Source organism: Eutrigla gurnardus, assembly GCF_963514095.1.
Source record: "Eutrigla gurnardus genome assembly, chromosome: 3".
Classification (NCBI taxonomy): Eukaryota; Metazoa; Chordata; class Actinopteri; order Perciformes; family Triglidae; genus Eutrigla; species Eutrigla gurnardus.
The window spans coordinates 14,373,024-14,381,485 of NC_139917.1; the positions used below are offsets into that span (position 1 = coordinate 14,373,024).

The 8,462-nt window shown below is 43.5% G+C and overlaps 1 protein-coding gene across 2 annotated transcripts in view; it reads left to right on the plus strand.

Moving 5' to 3' along the window:
• The first annotated feature begins 1,567 nt into the window (after positions 1 to 1,567).
• The window catches only part of evi5l (ecotropic viral integration site 5 like), a 38,523-nt gene continuing 31,628 nt past the window's right edge, over positions 1,568 to 8,462 (plus strand). For both annotated transcript variants that reach the window (XM_084003030.1, XM_084003031.1), the window contains exon 1: positions 1,568 to 1,919. The gene's annotated coding sequence lies outside the window, so the exon portion shown is untranslated. The remainder of the gene's footprint in view (positions 1,920 to 8,462) is intronic.

Here is an 8,462-nt window from a genome sequence, read left to right on the forward strand (position 1 = left end):
AACATATTAATTTATCTCTAAAGTATCTACACAAATACATTCTTAACAGGCATCCATATAAAACTCTTGGGTTATGTGTGCATAGCTAGAGTTTGAGCAGTGCATGAACCTCATGTTTCACTCCTGTAATGCCCACTAGGTGTCACTTTAACAGGCAAATTGAACTAAGAACTAAACATGACTATACTGCTTCTAAAATATTCAAAACAAAAACAGGATTTAAATTGAAGACTTCACTTACATATTTCTTAAGGTTTAGCACATAAACATTAATGTTTATACATTGCCATCTTTGGGATTTCTTCTCCAAATATAACGCTTTCTGTATTTCCAGCAAATGCAAATGTATTTGCTTCATTAATGGGCTGAAGTTCCATTGTTGGAAATCAGATACATTTTCGCTCTTTTAAAAATGCATTAGAGAAATATCATCTATGCTGCCCTGAGAAGAATAGGGCTATAATAAGAATAAGGCTAAAAAACACCATTCAAATAAAATAAGGAATGGTGCAACTTGGTCACCATTCATGAAATATGTTGAAAGCTTGCAACCCTCATAAAAGTACCTCATGTCCCCTCATTAATACAAAATTGTGTGATATTCATAAGCCAAATGTCCCTTTTTGTCACTATATTCTTATTTTGTTTTATTTATTAAATGTATTTGATTCGTATTAATATATTTATTTTGACTTTTGTAAAGCCTTGGGGCAGGGGTGTGGAAGGGATTAACATGGTATTAGAAAAATAATATTAATAAAATATTAAACAAATATATATATACATATTTATTTCTTATTACAATAAACCCATTCAGTTTGAGGTCTAAGAACCCTTAGGGTTTCACATTTTAAAGAAAACAGTTCACTTTGCCTACTGTATAGGACCAAACAGATGAAACAAAAGGCTTCTACTTTTGTAATTCAACAGATTGTGTACAAATATACTGTTTCACGATGAGATATATTTTTATTGTTGAAAATGGATTACAACATCTTGTTAAGTACAAATAACTTGCTGCCCGAAATGACAAACAAATTATGATAATTCTAGGATTATTGCAGCACTCTCTTCCTTCACCACTGTGCAGTGATAGGCTAGCCTACCAGCTAACAATCTGAGGACAAGGTCAGTTTATATAAAACAGGTAGACTACTTCTAATCGTGGCTGTTGATGACATCAATCCCTTTTAAAGAAATAACACTGAAAATAGCAATACAAAATACAGGTGCTCGAAGTTGTTACAAGACTACCTTTAGTTGCTCCGGAGCCAGAGATTTATTGAAACTATTACATCTATAATGCTTTTGTCACATAATTAATCGTTCACTCGCCAAACATACAAGCAGACACCGCTGTGTGACACCTGCGGGCCCCTCCTCCCCACAACATAATGCTCTACACTGATTGGCTATTTTTACTGTCCTTCAAAAAAGCTCGCGCTGTCTGAACAGCCCATTGGTTCGCGACATGCCAATCAAATATCATTCTGCCACCTGATTGGTGCGCCCCACCTCGTGCTCAACAGAAAGGCACAGGACGGGCAGCCACTCTGTGTGATGAACTCGTCCTGATTGATGCTGCCGCGGTACCACATTATCCCCGTTGAACCGCTGGCTACCTCGCACGGCTGTCCCGGTTGTTTTAGCGGCTCTCTACGGAAATATGTCTCCCCTCTAATTCAGCTCAGACAGCCTCTCCGCGCGCAGCGGCTCGCGACCAGCTGTGCGACGCGGCGGCGCTGCCTCCCGGTTGAACGGCGGCAGGACGATGGCACTGCGTTGGACGGGCTCCCTGTATTTGTCCTCAGCGGTCTGTTAAGATTTTAATTTGCCGATAACGGCGGTTTGACATTTACGTCGGGCAGATGTGGGAGCAACGGTAAACGCACCGCTCTGACTATGGAAACGCAGCCCAGGTAGGCATTTTAGTGTCACATTTGTGTCTTTGAGGTGTTTATTTTTTGAATAGAATATCGATGTTGTGGCGTGGAGCCGATTTACGGGCCCAATAGCTTATTAATTTGCATCAATTCGACGTGAAGACTACACAGGCCCACACAGTGAAGCACCGACGGTGTTCGAGATTAACTGGTGGCTGAATTAACTGGTGATATTCTTTATACTAGGCAGATGTTTGGGAGGCGTGTCCTTCTGAGGACCCCTTGTTGACTATCCAGGAAATAAACATTTGATCGCTTCTTGTCTTTATCACGTTCATGTGTCGGTGTGTTTGGAAACATTACGGTCCGCTGTAACATTATAACCGTTCGCCAGCCCGTCGGTGAGCTGCCGCTGTCAGGACTCTCCTAGCAGGACTAGCGAATGAGACAGTAGGTGACTGTCCCGATGCCTGTTCAATACACTGCTAACGTTAATAAATCTGTTGAAATGTGTTCTTGTCGTCAGTCTCATATGTTTAATCACACATGGTTAGTAAACTGCTGTCCAGACGGCCCGATAGCTGGTTCTGCTTTAACCCACCCTGCAGGAGAAGCAGTTTCCAGCCCGCTCAGAGCGGTGAGGAGACTGTGGTCAACTGTGGTCTGCTCAGATTAACCTGTGATACAACATCTGCTACCTACCTGAGCGCTCTGCTCAGCTTTCTGCTCAGCTTTCTGCTCGGTCTAGACAGAACCGCTTGGTACCATCAGACATCTGGGCTGTGGAAATATGTTGTGTGGCGACAGAAAAGAAACAAAGACATGTTTGGCGGAGTTCAACGCGGCACATGTGAACACGACTTGGCTGTCAAGTAGCGTCAAGACCCGCAGATACCAGCGCACTGACCTGTGTGGACCTGCTCTGTCATATAAACACTTCCAAATAAAACATGATGCAGCTAAATGTGAGTTTACACACTGTAGTCATGCAGCACACTGCCAGAACTACAATCAGTCATTACTGTAGCAGAAGGAGACACAATGGATCAGTAACAATTCAGAATCACTTTTATTGTCCAAGTATATGTAGACATACACTAAAAATACAAGGCAGTAGCATGTCCTTAATGTACAGAAATGTGACAGACATATCTCATCTGCCAGTTGAGGTGTGTTCCTGTCCTGTTTGAATCCAAACCAGACTGAATTAGTCTGTATGTGGAGTCTGTTCTAATGTTCTTCCAGCGGTTCCAGTGCCCTCCAAAAGTGCAGAGACATGCAAGTTAAGTGAATTAAACTAGACATTTTCAATATCTGTTCAATTGTGACTGTTCACCCGGTGATGTTGAGGTGACCCATCCAAAGTGCATCCCAGTCTTCCAATCAAACTCTGGGCAGGAGTTAATCAGGAGTTACAGTTAATCAGTGTTATTAAATTAACCTGTGGGTGGTTGGGAGCAGGTTTCATTGGTACATGGTACAGACTATATAAACCCAACTGACATGCCCCAACTTTGTGGGTTTGTGAGGAGACGGAGATAGTGAGAGATAGAGAGAGATAAAACATATAAGTCAGACATAGTTAGGTGATTGGTTAGTAGCTGAGTGAGTGAGTAGTCGATAGTTGAGTGGTTGCTGTGAGTAGTAGAGTGTGGCTGTGTGTGTTTGAGAGGTTTATTTGTCTTTATTGTGGTTGTCCTGTTTGTATCTTGTTGTGTATCTGTTTGTGTGTGAAGGGGTGAGTAGGTAGGTTGGAGCAGGTGAGACAGGTGGAGGTAGGAGCTAGGGACAGATAGGGGTGATGGATCCCAAAATTGTGCAGGAGGTGCTCAATTTCAAGCTCCACAACCAGTATCCTGAGGGGTTAACGGCCAAACAAAAATATGTTATCAAAAGGAGAGCGGACACCTCCCGGATTAAAGGTAAGAATGCTTGCCATCTGAAGTTCAGAACACAGTGATCATCTGCCATGGTAAAACTAACAAATGTAGCATTATGTTATTTAAACACCAGATGGAGATCTGCACTACATCTGCAGGCGCAGAAAAAATAAAGCTGAGCACCTTGCTAAGGTTGTATTAAGTGCAGAGGAAGCAAATGATATATTTGAAGAATTCCACTGCAGCCATTTTGGAGGACACTGTGGCGTGGAAAAAACCCACAGTGCCATCATCAGCCGGTATTACTGGCCTGGCATGGAGGAGGACATTCGCAAGTGGGTAAGTTTGTATCTTTAAAATGAGGTGGAACACTCATTCAGCTTGTACAGTAGAGTGTGATGTGTTTGTTCATATACTGCTAGTATGTTTTATTAGTTTTCAATATAATGTATCATGAAATCATTTGTGTGAACACATTCATCATGCTGTTGGAACTCATGTTATGTTTAGATTGCTCAGTGTCCACAGTGCCAGGCCAAGAGAGCGAACGTGAAAGAGAAGAGGGAATACAACCCGATAGAGGTAAGGGAATCAATGGCACATTTTGTCAGCTTTCAATCACAACACTGAAATAGAAATACTATAATGTGTTTTTTTTTTTCCTCCCAGGTAACTGAGCCTCTGGAGCTCGTAGGGATGGATCTAGTGGGTAAACTCACAGTAACCAATGGTGGCAACCAGTACATATGTGTCATGGTTGATTATTTCACTAAATGGGCAGAGGCTTACCCACTAAAGAGCAAAACAGCAGATGAGGTGACCAGTTGTATTCTTGATTTCTTTTACAAATTTGGTGCACCTAAACGACTGCTAACAGACCAGGGCTCAGAATTCCGCAACAAGGTACCATGATGAAGCATTATGACTGCCCGATATGTAACTGCTGCTGTGCTCACCTATTTAATGTTAGTCCAACTGATCATTTCAAGGTCAACTACGGCCTGTGCAAGAAGCTGGGCATAAAAAGGAGCCTCTGTTGCCCCTACCATCCCCAGACCAACGGCCTAGTGGAGAAGCTTAATGGCACCATACAGAGGTATATTTGTGTTCAATAACTTAAGCTCTTCATGAAATATTGAGCTAAACTAATATGTGTTTTGTCATACTGTGCATGAGTATCTAAATTCTTTCCTGTCTCCTTTTTGAGGTCCCTGAACAAACTGGTGGGTGAGAAACCACAATCCTGGGACCAGTTTCTGCAGTCAACTATGTTTGGTCTGCGGACAAAGAAACAGTTGACGACAAAGTATAGCCCATATTTTTTGATGTTTGGGAGGGAGGCCAGGTATCCTTCAGAGGTACCAAAGGAGTATGAAGTAAGTTGCTCTAATGTTCTCATCCTTAAAAAAGGGGCTCATCTATGTCCTCTACATACTAACTGTGATTTGTGCCAGGTAACCGAAGAGAAAGTAGAAAGGCTGGTCACAAAAGAGGAGCTTCCAGAAGGACTAAAAATGCAGCAGGACACGTACAGAGAGGTCAGGACCAACATCGCAAAAAGCCAGGAAATGGTGAGAAGGAGAAAGCGCGAAAGGGGCCAAGATGACCAGTTCAAAATTGGAGATGTAGTTCTTAAAAAGAACATCAGACGGGAGCAACGGAAAGGGGGCAAGATGGAGAGTGACATGATGGGTCCATACCGGATCATGGAACTCGAGGGGAAAAATGTGGTCCTGGCCTCTGAAAAGGGGAAGGCCAAACTTATGTCGAATATAGACCTCCTGACACATTACTTCCAGCCAGAGGAGAGGATCCCTGCCAAATTAAAAAAGGTGTTGGATCCTTCTCCTCTGGCTGGTCCACAAGACCGTGAGATGCCAACCACATCCAGTGCCCTGCCAGCAAGACCACCTTCATCCAGCAAGGCACAGGATGACTGTAATCCTGCAGAAACTTGTCAGTAACCTGACAAAGTACATATAAAATATGAATTTCACAAATGACTGGTATTGCTATGTTTACAGTGATCAGAGACATATGGAGTGGGAGGAAGAGGAAGACGCTGTGGTCCAAGATCGGCCCATACAAATTGTTCTCTGAAGATCTGCTGGTCTTGGCCCCAGGAAAGCTGCTGGAGGGAGAGGTACATTTATATTGGCCTGATATTTGTCTTTCACATTGTCACGACTAATTATTATTCTCATAGATCATAAATGCGTATTTGATGATGGTGGGCCAGAGAGCTGGGGCACTCATCATCGATTCGTATCTCATGACCTCACTCTGGCAAGGAAGAAATACAGGCAGTTTAAGATCGGTGAGTCTCTTTGTCTGTCAGTTTCCCTCCACAGTACATGCATAATGTTTGTTTTTATGTACTTTTTTGGTAAGCTGGACCTCTTAAAGTATGCTGTGGCAGCTGGAGCGGTTTGTCACGGTGGACACTGGACACTCATTGTAAGTAATCTTAAAGTTAACAGATGTAGATGAAACTATGAGACCATCTGATGTATGAAGGCTTGGCTGTCATCTTGTTTGCCTCTCCATAGATCATGTATCTGAAGGAGATGAGGTCCTTGTACCTGGACCCATTTGGGGCCTCTGCAGAACACATAAATCACTGCAAAGATGTAACAAGGTGAATTAAATGCCAACTGGCTGGTCTTTAGGTAGCAACACGAAGCCTTTTCACCATTCAGCTGATCTTTAATTGGAAATGATCTCTTTGGGGCTCATGATACACTTGCCAAACTGTAATCGTTCTGTGTGCAGGGCACTGGTTCGCAAAAAACGACCCGCTGTAGGAAGGTGGACATGCTCGACCATAGAGCATCCAAGACAGACTGATGGGTCCTCATGTGGAGTCTTTGTGTGCAAGGTAACAATTTGATCATGCATGTTCTGACATAATTGGAACCCCTTCAGAATTGTACTCCCTGTTATCACTTTAGCTTGCAGAGCAGATACTTCTAAATGAAACTGTGCAGTATCGTGTGGACCAGGAGGGGGTGGCGACACTACGGCTTAACATGGCACAGGCTCTGGTGGAAAATTCAGGTATTCAGGATTGTACCAGCTACACTGAAATGTGTCCATACTGGCACTGCACTACATTAATGGCTTTTCCCCCCTTAACAGATGACCTATCCCAGCTGTGCCGAGCTTGTGGGGAGCTCAGCTCGGGAGCTGACATTGACGACTGGGTAAGAAGTTTAATTCATATCCTGCCCAGAGTTTGGCTGGAAGACTGGGATGCACTTTGGATGGGTCACCTCAACATCACCGGGTGAACAGTCACAATTGAACAGATATTGAAAATGTCTACTTTAATTCACCTAACTTGCATGTCTGCACTTTTTGGAGGCACTGGAACTGCTGGAAGAACATAAGAACAGACTCCACATACAGGCCCACAGCTAAGAATTAACCCTAGTATCAGGATAAATGTTTGTCGATATTTAAACATCTATCTCTTTCCCTTTCAGATTGAGTGTACCACATGCAGTCTGTGGTACCACACAAGTTGCGTTGGAAGTCCCCCAGCAGACCTTAACTATTTTTGTCCTGCGTGTGTACTTTGATTGAAAATTATAAGGAAGCTACAGACCCGTGTTGGCTACTTCTGGAGGTCCAACCTGCCTCCGGAGCTGCTGATCCCATTCCACACTGCAATAGTCCAGTCTGGAAGAACATTAGAACAGACTCCACATACAGACTAATTCAGTCTGGTTTGGATTCAAACAGGACAGGAACACACCTCAACTGGCAGATGAGATATGTCTGTCACATTTCTGTACATTAAGGACATGCTACTGCCTTGTATTTTTAGTGTATGTCTACATATACTTGGACAATAAAAGTGATTCTGAATTGTTACTGATCCATTGTGTCTCCTTCTGCTACAGTAATGACTGATTGTAGTTCTGGCAGTGTGCTGCATGACTACAGTGTGTAAACTCACATTTAGCTGCATCATGTTTTATTTGGAAGTGTTTATATGACAGAGCAGGTCCACACAGGTCAGTGCGCTGGTATCTGCGGGTCTTGACGCTACTTGACAGCCAAGTCGTGTTCACATGTGCCGCGTTGAACTCCGCCAAACATGTCTTTGTTTCTTTTCTGTCGCCACACAACATATTTCCACAGCCCAGATGTCTGATGGTACCAAGCGGTTCTGTCTAGACCGAGCAGAAAGCTGAGCAGAAAGCTGAGCAGAGCGCTCAGGTAGGTAGCAGATGTTGTATCACAGGTTAATCTGAGCAGACCACAGTTGACCACAGTCTCCTCACCGCTCTGAGCGGGCTGGAAACTGCTTCTCCTGCAGGGTGGGTTAAAGCAGAACCAGCTATCGGGCCGTCTGGACAGCAGTTTACTAACCATGTGTGATTAAACATATGAGACTGACGACAAGAACACATTTCAACAGATTTATTAACGTTAGCAGTGTATTGAACAGGCATCGGGACAGTCACCTACTGTCTCATTCGCTAGTCCTGCTAGGAGAGTCCTGACAGCGGCAGCTCACCGACGGGCTGGCGAACGGTTATAATGTTACAGCGGACCGTAATGTTTCCAAACACACCGACACATGAACGTGATAAAGACAAGAAGCGATCAAATGTTTATTTCCTGGATAGTCAACAAGGGGTCCTCAGAAGGACACGCCTCCCAAACATCTGCCTAGTATAAAGAATATCAC